We start from the raw sequence: 14,853 nt of genomic DNA, 5'->3' as shown, positions 1-14,853 counted from the left end.
CCAAGGGACTGCAGCCATTGATTCTTTGAATGCTTTGTATACTCAGAAATTTCAGCGCTTGTACTGGAAGAATTGCATTGGGAACCTCTGTTTCTCTCTCTCTCTCTCTCTCTCTCTCTCTCTCTCTCTCTCTCTCTCTCTCTCTCTCTCTCTCTCTCTCTCTCTCTCTCTCTCTCTCTCTCTCTCTCTCTCAAAATTCTTCCTTTTTCTCTTTAATTTGAATTGTGCAGATTTTTATTCGTCTCTAAACTAAACTCTCAAGTAGGATACTTGTCATCTAAGGTTGCACTTGAGAAAGCTGATCTTTCCCCCTGATTCTTTTTCTGATCACAAATCACACACGTTTTTCTGTTTGTTTTTGTTTTTGTTTTTGTGTTAGGATTGAAGGAAGTTGTAAGCAGAGGGACCATTACCAAAGGTTAAGAGTTGTTTTGTTATGTCACCTATGATATAGTGTGGTACGTCTCTGTCAGCCTTCTAAATCTTCCAAACAGGACATCAATATTTACTATTTGTATAGAAGGTTGTGTTTGCACTTCTGGTGATCATCTCAGAGCTGTGAGAAGTCCTCTTTGACTGTGTCTTCCCTTTCTCCTTCAAGCTAACTTCATTCAGTACAATACTTTCCAGATCCATCCACTAGTTAACAAATTGCCTGATTTTGACTTTTCTTACAACCAAGCAGTATTCCATTATATGCATATATACCACCGTTTCTTTATCCAGGCATCTGTTCTTGGACAGTTAGGATTGTTTCCAGATTTCGGCTAGTGTGAGTAATATGCAATTAATATAAAAGTGAGTAGTCTTTTCTGAATAGAGTTCTTGGGCCCTTGGGTTAGATGTTAAGAAGTGGAATTATAGGACCGGAGAGGACAGCAGTAGAGTGTTTGCCCTGCAAGCAGCCCATCCAGATGGATGGTGGTTGGAATCCCAGCATCCCTATGCCTGCCAGGAGTGATTTCTGAGCACAGAGCCAGGAGTAACCCTGAGTGTGGCCAGGTGTGACTCAAAAAACAGTAAAAAAAGTTTCATATGGAAGTTTAATTACTAGTTGTTTGAGGAGTGTTCATTTTGTTTTCCAAATAGACTGTGAATAAAGGTCCTTTCCCCCATATCCATGCCAACACTGGTTGTTTCTTTGTATGGTTAACAATCTTACTGGTAAAAGATGATATCTCATGGTTGTTTCAATTTGCATTTCCCTCATAATAAGAGAAGCAGAACATTTTTTTCATGTACTTTTAACCATGTGTATATCTTCTTTGAGGAGTTTTTGTTAATTTGCACTTCTATTTATTTCTTGTCAAGTTTTATCAGGGCTTTTATTTATTGGAAGTATTTGTATTTCTATGTAATTTTGATTATTTTATATATGTATTTTAATATTTTATTGAGGTTATTGTGAATTACAAGTCTGTCACAGTTGTATTTCAGGTGTTTGGTGACAGTGAATTGGGGCCATTACCAACACCAGTGTTGACCTCCTTCCACCATAGTTCCCAAAATACAGCATGCATCCCAAACCTCCACCCTTAGCCCCCTGACTATCAGTGCTTTTAAAATTTTGCAAAGCAACTTTTACAGTGGCAAATGTTCCCTTCCAGTCTGTGGTACATTGTTATGCTGGTCATTTGTTTTCTTTGTGGTGCAAAGTTTAATATTGTCCATTTGTTTACCTCTGCTTCCCTTGCTTGGCCAACTTTTTTCTTATTTTCCTTTGTAAAAGAAATCTAATACTTGCTTCAAAAGGTCATTGTGAATACTGAATATGTTATTTCTTATGAAACACTAGCAAATATTAAGTGTTCTATGAATATCTGGTAAACATACTAGAAGTAATGTTTTATAATATTTATTCTATGAATTGGCAATTATATCCTATAGGACTACACTTCATTGGCAAGGTTGTCAGTTATGGATGCTTGGGATTACTTAGGTTTATATAATGTCCTGTGGGTAAAGTCCTTGTGAAGGTATTTGTTTCTTTATATTAAAAGATCCCCCAAGAGCTTTTTTGCTCTCTGTGCTATATAAAATATAGAAAAAGTTGACTCTCTGCAAAGCATGATAAAACTTCAATATTCAGAAAATCTGAGAAAAAAGTAAAGGTCCAGAGAGATTTTGAAAATGAAGGAAATTAAGTTTAGGGATCAGCGTAATAAAGTAAGAGCACAAATCATTTATCAAATATTCAGTACTCTGATAGAACATGGTGTTTGAAAGAAGTGGTAAGGATTTAGAAAACAGGTTTGTCAAAACTCAGTGTAGTGGATCTTAATGAACAAAAAGATTGCAAAATGTGTTGAAAAGCTCAGTGAGAACTGGAAAGTCTTAAATTAAATTAAATTAAAATGATCATATTTCACAGGGTTTCATTTCTCCAGCAATATTTTTTAGTTCAGCAACAAAAACACTGAAAGTTAGTAAAAGTGAATAAGAATAAGAATTAGTCTCATCTAGTGCAAAGCATATAAAATAATTTGTAGAAATGACTAATATTGACAGAGTTCAGGTTGAACTGGAAGCTGAATGAATAAGGGAAAGGTATAATACACTGGAAATTGGAGACAATGGAGTCTTTGAAGGACATTATGTATGCATGAAACAGCATAATGCTGAGTGAGAGCAGAAGGACAAAATATTACAGTTTCTGAAGGATTTTTCAGTATTTATAATCTGATGACATCATTCTGAATATAATGTAAAAATATGAGGTTCTGGTTGAGGGTTTCATTTGAAAGTACAGAAAAATAAAGAACCATGAAATACAATTGGGAGATATGTATAGAAATTATAGAGGAAAGGGAAGAGAGGATAACTTAGTTCTGTTTACATATAGCATGTTTTACAGAAAATATGGGTATGTGAACTAAATACTATTTATATAGCAATTTTTATGTTATTGGCTAGATAAGTTGATTATTCTATCCATTAAAAAAGCCCTTATCAAAAACTTTCACATTTAAAAGTTTCATATTAACTTTAATATTGCTATCTTCCTGGTGATTAAGATTTTAAAATGCTGTTAGTTTCTACTGTGACCAGTATTTTCCTAGAATCTAGTATACTAAGAAGGTTACAGTTTCTTCTTCTAAAGGAACAGCTTAGAAAGACAAATAATTGCAATAGCATTTAGAGTTAGATTTGATGGAGGTTGGGTATGGTGCTTTGGAATCAAAGAAAACAAGTTGTCTGTCAATACTGCCTATTTAAGATCATATTAAAATAAGATCAAAACTCTAGAGAGTGCCCACATATACAGAAAATCTCTAGGACCAACATGCCAACATGCCGCATATTCCCATTGTTTTCCCATATGCTGGAACTGAGTAAAAATAGACCTTCAGAGCTCATATAAAGAGTTGTTTTACTTAGACTCAGGGAAGTAAAATTAATCTCATTGGAATAAACAATATAAGTACATCTTTATTTTCACTGCTTTGAATAAACCTTGCCTTTTCTTTCTTTTTCTTTCACCTTCTTTCTTTCCTTTTTCATTCTTTCCTTCTTTTTCTTTCTTCTTTCCTTCTTCTTTCTTTCTTTCTCTATCTTCTTTCTTTCTTTCTTTCTTTCCTTCTTTCTTTCTTTCTTTTTTTCTTTCTTCTTTCTTCTTTCTTTCTTTCTTTCTTTCTTCCTTCCTTTCTTTCTTTCTTTTTTCTTTTTTCTTTCTTTCTTTCTTTCTTTCTTTCTTTCTTTCTTTCTTTCTTTCTTTCTTTCTTTCTTTCTTTCTTTCTTTCTTTCTTTCTTTCTTTCTTCTTTCTTTCTTTCTTTCTTTCTTTCTTTCTTTCTTTCTTTCTTTCTCTTTCTTTCTTTCTTTCTTTCTTTCTTTCTTTCTTTCTTTCTTTCTTTCTTTCTTTCTTTCTTCTTTCTTCTTTCTTCTTTCTTTCTTTCTTTCTTTCTTTCTTTCTTTCTTTCTTTCTTTCTTTCTTTCTTTCTTTCTTTCTTTCTTCCTTCCTTCCTTCCTTCCTTCCTTCCTTCCTTCCTTCCTTTCTTCTTCCTTCCTTCCTTCTTCCTTTCTTTTCTTTCTTTCTTTCTTTCTTTCTTCTTTCTTTCTTTCTTTCTTTCTTTCTTTCTTTCTTTCTTTCTTTCTTCTTTCTTTCTTTCTTTCTTTCTTTCTTTCTTTCTTTCTTTCTTTCTTTCTTTCTTTCTTTCTTTCTTTCTTTCTTTCTTTCTTTCTTTCTTTCTTTCTTTCTTTCTTTCTTTCTTCTTTCTTTCTTTCTTTCTTCTTTCTTTCTTCTTTCTTCTTTCTTTCTTTCTTTCTTTCTTCTTTCTTTCTTCTTTCTTTCTTCTTTCTTCTTTCTTTCTTTCTTTCTTTCTTTCTTTCTTTCTTTTTTCTTTCTTCTTTCTTTCTTCCTTTCTCTCTTTCTTCTTTCTTTCTTTCTTTCTTTCTTTTTTCTTTCTTCTTTCTTCTTTCTTTCTTTCTTTCTTTCTTTCTTTTTTCTTTCTTCTTTCTTCTTTCTTTCTTTCTTTCTTTCTTTCTTTCTTTCTTCTTTCTTTCTTCTTTCTTTTTTCTTCTTTCTTCTTTATTTCTTTCTTTCTTTCTTTCTTTCTTTCTTTCTTTCTTTCTTTCTTTCTTTCTTTCTTTCTTCCTTACTTTCTTCCTTACTTTCTTTCTTTCTTTTTCTTCCTTCCTTCCTTCCTTCCTTCCTTCCTTCCTTCCTTCCTTTCTTTCTTTCTTTCTTTCTTTCTTCTTTCTTTCTTCTTTCTTTCTTCCTTTCTCTCTTTCTTCTTTCTTTCTTTCTTTCCTTCTTTCTTTCTCTTTATTTCTTCCTTCCTTCTTTCTCTTTCTTTCTTTCTTTCTTTCTTTCTTTCTTTCTTTCTTTCTTTCTTTCTTTCTTCTTTCTTTCTTTCTTTCTTTCTTCTTTCTTTCTTTCTTCTTTCTTTCTTTCTTTCTTTCTTTCTTTCTTTCTTTCTTTCTTTCTTTCTTTCTTTCTTTCTTTCTTTCTTTCTTTCTTTCATTCTTTCTTTCTTTCTTTCTTTCTTTCCTTCCTTCCTTCCTTCCTCCTTCCTTCCTTCCTTCCTTCCTTCCTCCTTCCTTCCTCCTTCCTTCCTCCTTCCTTCCTCTTTCTTTCCTTCCTTCCTTTCTTCCTTCCTTCCTTCCTTCCTTCCTTCCTTCCTTCCTTCCTTCCTTCCTTCCTTCCTTCCTTCCTTCCTTCCTTCCTTCCTTCCTTCTTCCTTCCTTCCTTCCTTTTCTTTCTTTTCCTTTTATTTATTTATTTATTTTTTTTTGATGTGGCGTAACCTCAAGGGCTACATGAGGCCCCTGCTATTGTTTGTTGATGAGGTGGCATTTGGAAGCACCTAACATTAGAAACTGGTTGCTGGGAGACAAAACCCTACATTGAAAGAATTGGAATTTCCAGTTCCTCCCACCTTTAGGAGGAAGGAGACACTGGAGACTGAATTAACTAACAATGAACCAGTAACTGATTCAATCATGTTTGTGTGATAAACCCTTTATAAAACCAAGAGAATGATTGATTTTTATTCCTGAAAATATTTTATTCCATAAGCATAAAAGTTTTTTAGAGTGTCTAAATTAGTAAATACATAGAGATTTTGGAATAGTGATACAAATGAGGAAAGCATAGAGATGCTACTGAATCCAAGCAGAATACTAACCACTCTAAGATAAATTGCTCCAGAGACAAGGGTTGATGTGGGAAATATCCAGATGCTAGAAACCTGAGAAGATGAACTTATTGTCCACCATCCCCAATCCCTACCAAGCCATTTTATTCTTAAATGGTTTATATACAACTGAAGAAAATTAAATTTGAGGATACTTATGATGTGAGAAAAGAAAAGACAGTCCAATTTGAGAACTGGATTTGACTGGCATTGGTGCTTAACAAATTCAGTTATAAAACTTTGGAATTGTCACTGTGATACTGAACTAGCTCCTGAGTGAGTCTTTGAGTTATGAATGTAGAATTAACATTCAATACTCCAGATGTGAATCTGGAATGATAGTAAAGGTGTTTAAGCACTTGCCTTGCATGTACCTGACCTGAGTTTGACCTGCTGTTCCGTATATGGACCGCTGAGCATTCCAGGAGTGATCCCTGAGCAGAGAGCCAGTAGTAAAAACCATGGGTGGGTGTGGGCCAAAACCAAAACTCCAGATGTTTAGGATATTAAAATTTTGCTGTGTTGCAAATGTAAGTCAGTTTATATCTGCTTTTTGCTGTGGTTAATGTCCAGGTTTCTTTCTCTGTTTCCAGGGTACCAGGTCCAGATGCATCCCAGCTGTTTCCATTTATTGGTATAGGACATTGCTTTGATTTACTGCTTTCTCTATTTTCCCTCCAGTGTATGACAACCAGTCCTATCCCAGGCTGTACTTCATCTTATGAAAGGCTGGAACCCTGGAACCTCTGCTCTCTTGTTGGTGCTCATTTTCTTTGCCCTTTGATTTTCCTTTTTTCCCTGGTCACATTTAAATGAGTGAGTTCTACCACTTTTCCTGCTGTCCAGTTAGGCATAAGTGAGAGATTAAATAAGAACGTAACCTGTGCTTCCCATTGAGTGTTCTTATCCCCATCCCTTAGCCATTTCTGTTATCCATCTGTGGCTCTTCCCCATAATAGCAAGATTTAAAATAACCACTTCAATAGGGTAACATCCATCATCTTTCTTCTACTGTTCTATTGTAAGATAATAACTCAGTTAAACAATATCTATATCCAGTGTTGTCATGGTAACAACCTTCAAGGGTCTTATAGACCTTTGCTCTCCAATTCATCACAGGATCTGCCTGGTTTAACATTAGACATACTATGCAGAATTGAAGATTATGAGATAAGTCAAATGTCAAAGGGGAATGAAAGGCTATAGGAAGTAGCAAGAGGGAGTCTGTTCTATTTTGTCACAGAAACTCTGGGATCTTTCTTCATATTTTGCCTTATATATTTATTCTGTATTTTATTATTTTATAATAAACTAATATTTTAGTCCGTGGAATGCTTCTTTGAACAGGTGGTGGAGGGTGGGTGGAAAGAAAAAGGGCATCAGGGAGGGTGAAAGGTAAACTGGGGGGCATTGGTGGCTGGAAATTCACACTGGTGAAAGTTGTGCATTGCATGATTATCATTCAATCATGAACAACTTATTATCTTTTTTTTAATTTTTTTATTTAAACAAATTTATTACATACATGATTGTGTTTGGGTTTTAGTCATGTAAAGAACATCACCCATCATCAGTGCAACATTCCCATCACCAATGTCCCAAATCTGCCTCCTCCCCACCTAGCCCCCGCCTTTACTATAGACAGGCTTTCTATTTCTCTCGTACATTCTCATTATTAGATAGTTCAAAACTTAGCTATTTCTCTAATTAAACTCATCCCTGTTTGTGGTGAGCTTCATGAGGTGAGCTGTAACTTCCAGCTCTTTTCTCTTTTGTGTCTGAAAGTTATAATTGCAACAATGTCTTTCATTTTTCTTAAAACCCATAGATGAGTGAGACCATTCTGCATCTTTCTCTCTCTCTGACTTATTTCACACAGCATAAAAGATTCCATGTACATCCATGTATAAGAAAATTTCATGACTTCATGTCTCCTGACAGCTGCATAATATTCCATTGTGTATATGTACCACAGTTTCTTTAGCCATTCGTCTGTTGAAGGGCATCTTGGTTGTTTCCAGAGTCTTGCTGTGGTAAATAGTGCTGCAATGAATATAGGTGTAAGGAAGGGGTTTTTGTATTGTATTTTTGTGTTTCTAGGGTATATTTCTAGGAGTGGTATAGCTGGATCGAAAGGGAGCTCGATTTCCAGTTTTTGGAGAAATCTCCATATTGCTTTCCATAAAGGTTGAACTAGACGGCATTCCCACTAGCAGTGGATAAGAGTTCCTTTCTCTCCACATCCCCGCCAACACTGCTTCTTCTCATTCTTTGTGATGTGTGCCAATCTCTGGGGTGTGAGGTGGTACCTTATAGTGATTCTGATTTGAATCTCCCTGATGATTAGTGATGTGGAGCATTTTTTCATGTGTCTTTGGCCATTTGTATTTCTTCTTTGTAAAAACATCTGTCCATTTCTTCTCCCCATTTTTTGATGGGATTAGATGTTTTTTCCTTGTAAATTTCTGTCAGTGCCTTGTATAATTTGGAGATTAGCCCCTTGTCTGATGGGTATTGGGTGAACAGTTTCTCCCACTCAGTTGGGTGCTCTTGTATCCTGGGTGCTATTTCCTTTGAGGTGCAGAAGCTTCTCAGCTTAATATATTCCCATCTGTTAAACTCTGCTTTCACTTGCTTGGAGAGTGCCCTTTCCTCTTTGAAGATTCCTTTAGTCTCAATGTCCTGGAGTGTTTTACCTACGTGTTGTTCTATATATCTTATGGTTTGGGGTCTGATATCGAGGTCTTTAATCCATTTGGATTTAAGCTTTGTACATAAAGTTAGCTGGGGGCTAAGTTCAATTTTTTGCAAGTGGCTATCCGATTGTGCCAACACTACTTGTTGAAGAGGCTTTCTTTGCTCCATTTAGGATTTCTTGCTCCTTTATCAAAAATTAGGTGATTGAATGTCTGGGGAACATTTTCTGAGTATTCAAGCCTATTCCACTGATCTGAGGGCCTGTGTTTATTCCAATACCATGCTGTTTTGATAACTATTGCTTTGTAGTACATTTTAAAGTTAGGTAAAGTAATTCCTCCCATATATTTTTTCCCAATGATTGCTTTAGCTATTTAAGGGTGTTTAATGTTCCAAATGAATTTCGAAAGTGCCTGATCCACTTCTTTGAAGAATGTCATGGGTATCTTTAGAGGGATCACATTAAATCTGTACAATGCTTTGGGAGAATTACCATTTTAATTATGTTAATCCTGCCAATTCATGAGCAGGATATGTGCTTCCATTTCCTCGTGTCCCCTCTTATTTCTTGGAGCAAAGTTTTATAGTTTTCTTTGTATAGGTCCTTCACAATTTTAGTCAAGTGAATTCCAAGATATTTGAGTTTGTGTGGCACTATTGTGAATGGAGTTGTTTTCTTAATGTCCATTTCTTCCTTATTACTATTTGTGTATAGAAAGGCCATTGATTTTTGTGTGTTAATTTTGTAGCCTGCCACCTTGCTATATGAGTCTATTGTTTTTAGAAGTTTTTTCGTAGAGACTTTAGGGTTTTCTAGGTAGAGTTACATGTCACCTGCAAACAGCGAGAGCTTGACTTCTTTCTATCCTATCTGGATTCCCTTGATATCTTTTTCTTGCCTAATCGCTATAGCTAGTACTTCCAGTGATATGTTAAATAGGAGAGGTGAGAGAGGACAGCCTTGTCTTGTGCCAGAATTTAGAGGAAAGGCTTTCAGTTTTTCTTCATGGAGGACAATATTTGCCTCTGACTTGTGGTAGATGTCCTTAACTATATTGAGAAAGGTTCCTTCCATTCCCATCTTGCTGAGAGTTTTGATCAAGAATGGGTATTGGACCTTATCAAATGCTTTCTCTGCATCTATTGATAGGATCATGTGGTTTTTATTTTTCTTGCTGTTGATATTGTGTATTATGTTGATAGATTTATGTATGTTAAACCATCCTTGCATTCCTGGGATGAAACCTACTTGATCGTAGTGGATGATCTTCTTAATGAGGCATTGAATCCTATTTGCCAGGATTTTGTTGAGGATCTTTGCATCTGTATTCATCAGCGATATTGGTCTGTAATTTTCTTTTTTCATAGCATTTCTGTCTGGTTTAGGTATCAAGGTGATGTTGGATTCATAAAAGCTATTTGGAAGTGTTCCTGTTTTTTCAATTTCATGAAAGAGTCTTGCCAGGATTGGTAGAAGTTCCTCTTGAAAGGTTTGAAAGAATTCATTAGTAAATCCATCTGGGCCTGGACTTTTGTTTTTGGGCAGACATTTGATTACTGTCTTAATTTTCTCAATAGTGATGGGTGTGTTTAGATATGCTACATCCTCTTCATTCAACCATGGAAGATTATGAGTCCAAGAATTTATCCATTTCTTCCAGGTTTTCATTTTTAGTGGCATATAGTTTCTCAAAGTAGTTTCTGATTACCCTTTGGATCTCTACCATATTAGTAGTGATCTCTCCTTTTTCATTCCTAATACGAGTTATCAAGTTTCTCTCTCTCTTTCTTTGTTAATTTTTGCCAGTGGTCTATCAATCTTGTTTATTTTTTCAAAGAACCAATTTCTGCTTTTGTTGATTTTTTGGATTGTTTTTCGGGTTTCTACTTCATTGTTTTCTGCTCTCAGCTTTGTTATTTCCTTCTGTCTCCCTATTTTTGGGTCCATTTGTTGAGTACTTTCTAATTCTATGAGCTGCGTCATTAAGCTATTCAGGTATGCCCCTTCTTCTTTCCTGATGTGTGCTTGCAAAGCTATAAATATTCCTCTCAGTACCGCTTTTGCTGTGTCCCATTGGTTCTGATAGTTTGTGTCTTCATTGTAATTTGTTTCTAGGATGGTTTTGATTTCCTCTTTGATTTTATCTCGGACCCACTGGTTATTCAGTATTAGGCTGTTTAGCTTCCAGTATCAAATTTTTTCTTCTGGTTCCTTTGTGGTTCACATATAATTTCAGGCCTTGTGGTCAGTGAAGGTAGCCTGCAAAATTTCTATCCTCTTGATATTATGGAGGTATGTTTTATGTGCTAGCATGTAGTCTATCCTGGAGAATGTCCCATGTACATTAGAGAAGAATGTGTATCTGGGCTTCTGGGGATGGAGTGTCCTGTATATATCTACTAGGCCTCTTTCTTCCATTTCTCTTTTCAGGTCTATTATATTCTTGTTTCAGTCTGGTTGACCTGTCAAGTGTTCACAATGCCATGCTGAGGTCTCCCACAATTATTGTGTTGTTATTGATATTTTTCAGATTTGTCGACAATTTTATTAAATGATTTGCTGTCCCCTCTTTCGGTGCATATATGTTTAGGAGAGTTATTTCTTCCTGCTCTACATACCCCTTGATTAATACAAAATGTCCATTTTGTCCCTTACAACTTTCCTAAGTATAAAGTTTGCATCATCTGATATTAGTATGGCCACTCCAGCTTTTTTATGGGTGTTGTTTGCTTGGATGATTTTTCTTCAGCCTTTTATTTTGAGTCTATGTTTGTTCTGACTATTCAGGTACGTTTCTTGTAGGCAGCAGAAGGTTGGATTGAGTTTTTTGATCCATTTAGCCACTCTGTGTCTCTTAACTGGTGCATTTAGTCCATTGACATTGAGAGAAAGAATTGTCCTGGGAGTTGGTGCCATCTTTATATCAAAGTTTTTGTGTCTGTTGGTCAGTCTTGTCTTAAAGTAGGCCTTTCAATTTTTCTTTTAAGAATGGTTTTGAGTCTGTAAAGTTTCTGAGCTGTTGTTTGTCTGTAAAACCATGTATTGTTTCTTCAAACCTGAAAGTGAGTTTTGCTGGATGCAGTATTCTAGGCAAAGCATTTATTTCATTGATTTTTGTCACCATGTCCCACCACTGCCTTCTGACCTTGTGTGTTTCCAGTGACAGGTCTGCAGTGAATCTCAAGGATGTTCCCTTGAATGTAATTTCTCTTTTCGATCTTGCTGCTTTCAGAATTCTGTCTCTATCTGTAGGATTCATCATTGTGACTAGGATGTATCTTGGGTGTTTTTTCTGGGGTCTCTTTTAGTTGGTACTCTTCAGGCATGCAGGATTTGATCACATGTATTCATCATCTCTGGTAGTTTCTCTTTAATGATGTTCTTGACTGTTGATTCTTCCTGGAGATTTTCTTCCTGGGTCTCTGGGACTCCAATGATTCTTAAGTTGTTTCTGTTGAGCTTATCATAGACTACTATTTTCATCTGTTCCCATTCTTTGAGTAATTTTTCTATTGTTTGATCATTTGCTTTAAGGTTTTTTTTCTAATTTCTTCTGCTGTATGGAATTGTTATTCATCTCGTCTCCCAGTGTACTATTCTATCCTCAGCTGCTGTTAACCCGTGGAAAAGCTCAACCATGTTTTTCTTCAATTTATCTACTGAGTTTTTCAGACCTGTTATTTGACCTGAAATTTTATTTTGGAGTTTTCTCATTTCTATCTTCATATTCTCTTGATTCTTATTAGTGTTCTCTTCTATACTTTCTTTGAGTTCTTTGAATATCTTCCATATTGCAACTCTAAACTCCTCATCTGAGAGATTGACTAGTTGGTTGGTCATGTTCAAGTCATCAGAGTTGCCATCGTCATTCTCTATGTCTGGCACTGGCCTGCATTGTTTCCCCATTGTCACACTTGTATTGTGGGTTTTTCTACGTGTTGTGGTTGTATTCATTGGCTAAATGATGTGCACGACCAGGATGCAAAGCGGAGTGGCCGTGCTCCTCTGGCTCCACCCTTTCTGGGCTTGTAAACTCACCTCCAGGGAAGGCTCCAGGAAAGGCAAGCCGTCGGCAGATGAGCCACACACAGGATGAAATCAGGCCGAAAATGGAGCACTGCACAGAAGACAGGCAGATAGGGGTGCTGGCATCTGAGTTCCAGCAGAGTTCAGCAGCTTCCCCTTTCTGGGCTTGTAACGTCAGCCATTTCTTACTCATTCACTTGCTCGCTGGGTAGCTTCAGAATGCAGTTTTGGGGGGGTTTGCTTCCCAGGGCTCTGACTTTTTTTAATTTTTTTTAATTTTTATTTTTATTTTGACCAAAGTGGATTACAAATCTTTTACAGTACATTTTTAGGTACATAGTGATATTGAATGAGGGGCAGTCCAACCACCAATGTTGCCCTCTGTCCACCCCTGTTCCCAGCATGCATCCCACGTCCCCCTCCTTTACCATCTGGGTTGCTAGTATAAGTGGTCTCCTCTGTATCTAGCATGTCTGATCATGTTTTATTTCTACTTAATGTTCATACGACTGTCTTGTCTTAGTAAACTCCACTATTTCCCCCTCAATTTGTGAGTTGAGGTAAAATGGCTAAAATTATTTGGTTCTGTTTGAAGAAAAGAAAAATAAATAAATAAAATGAGGCAAAAATCAAACAAGCAAAAAATGGGAGAAGTCCTTCTAGAGGCTATAAATATCAGTTTAAGAGAAGAAAGGGGAAAAGGGAAAAACCTAACAACAATACTAAAAGAAAAATCAAACAAAAAAACTTGAAAAACACCATAGCAATAAAGATACCAACCACACAATAACCACTGTCTGGAAAATAAAACACACACACACACACACACACACACACACACACACACACACAGAAAACCCATGGGGAAAAAACAAAAACAAGCAACAAATAACAACAATAGCAAAACCAAAAAATATAAAATGTTAATTTGTGCTTCTCTCTCTCTTTTTTTCTTGCATAGGCATAGTAAATATTTAGGAAATTAGAAAGGGCATTCCCTTGGCCTAAGAGATATAGGGTTTCTCCGCCCTTGAAGTATACTGTCATGGGAATAACTACAGGCTCCATACATTATTATCCTTTTATAAAAAATTATTTATTTAAAGAAGATGCATCACAATTGACATAGTTGACTATAACACATTTATTTCTAGAAAAGTAAAAGTGAAGTTATTGAAAAATAATAGAAAAATAGATCAAAAAGTAAAATGGAAGAGAAAGAAAAGAAGGAAGGACAGAAGGAAGAAAGAGAAAGAAAGAAAGAAAGAAAGAAAGAAAGAAAGAAAGAAAGAAAGAAAGAAAGAAAGAAAGAAAGAAAGAAAGAAAGAAAGAAAGAAAGAAAGAGAAAGGAAGGAAGGCAGAAAGAAAAAAAGAAAGAAGAAAGAAAAGAAAAAGTACAGTAGCAAGCTCATTTGTGAAAATTATTACATCATTAATGAAGTTATTAATACAATTGCAGAATGTTTAGTACATTCTTATTGTTATATGTTTTGTCTGTTAAATTAGGGTGTAGGGAAGGCAGCATCAAACAAAGTTGTATAGGAACTCAAAGCTATGATACTATGAATTTTAGGGTGAAATTCTCAGCTGCTGGGCCTTCTGGTAGAAGGCCCAGTTGGAACATGGTGACTGCATTTGTGGCCATGGTCACAGCTAGCTGCCAGGCTTTCTCAAAAGAAGAAAGATATGAGGGAGGGTGTCTGCACCAGCTCTGATAAAAAGTCCTCGTGATAGCAGCCCAACAACCAGTACACCTAAAGTGTGGTCATATTGGCACCCTAAAGGGAATCTTACAGGATCATTGATTAGGCAGGCCATTGGGGAAAAGTGATTCTGGGTGATATCCTGGTAATGCTGGCTTCAACAGAGTGGGGGCTTCGCCCACCCTCTCCGCCTGAGATGGTTTTGTTTGTGCTGTGTGGGCCAGTGTAGCTATAATCTTTTACTGCTCATTTTACATCTCATTCTAAAAAACAGTGAGTTAATGGAGCTGGTCCAGTAATCATGAACAACTTTATTTGTGAAAATAAAACAAAACTATATTATGAACAACTTATGTACAGTTACAATTATGCAACTATGGTATTTAAATAAATAAAAAGATAAACTTCCAGAAAAAGAGTAGCAGTCTACATTCTTGGTTGAGGAACTATCTCAACTTTTTCTTATAACATTTTAGCAATAATAAGAATGAATGAGTGTTATTATTTTATCTTAGAGATGAGGGAACTGGTATGGAGTATCTTAAAGTTAAACTTGTAACACAAGGAGCCAGGGAAGTGGTAGAACACATGCCTAGCATACTCACTCTTCATTATCCTTTGCTCCCCTATTCCCAAAACTACTGGGCCTGAACACCACTGTATCATTGACCACGCACCAAAAACAAACAAACCAAATACAAAAACAAACAAACAAACAAACCCTTCAGGCCCACACTATTGGATTGCTGGGAGTGATATTTATACATATATATTATAATCCAAGGCTGAAGC

Source organism: Suncus etruscus, chromosome 16, assembly GCF_024139225.1.
Source record: "Suncus etruscus isolate mSunEtr1 chromosome 16, mSunEtr1.pri.cur, whole genome shotgun sequence".
Lineage (NCBI taxonomy): Eukaryota > Metazoa > Chordata > Mammalia > Eulipotyphla > Soricidae > Suncus > Suncus etruscus.
Note: the sequence above shows the minus strand (reverse complement) of the source record.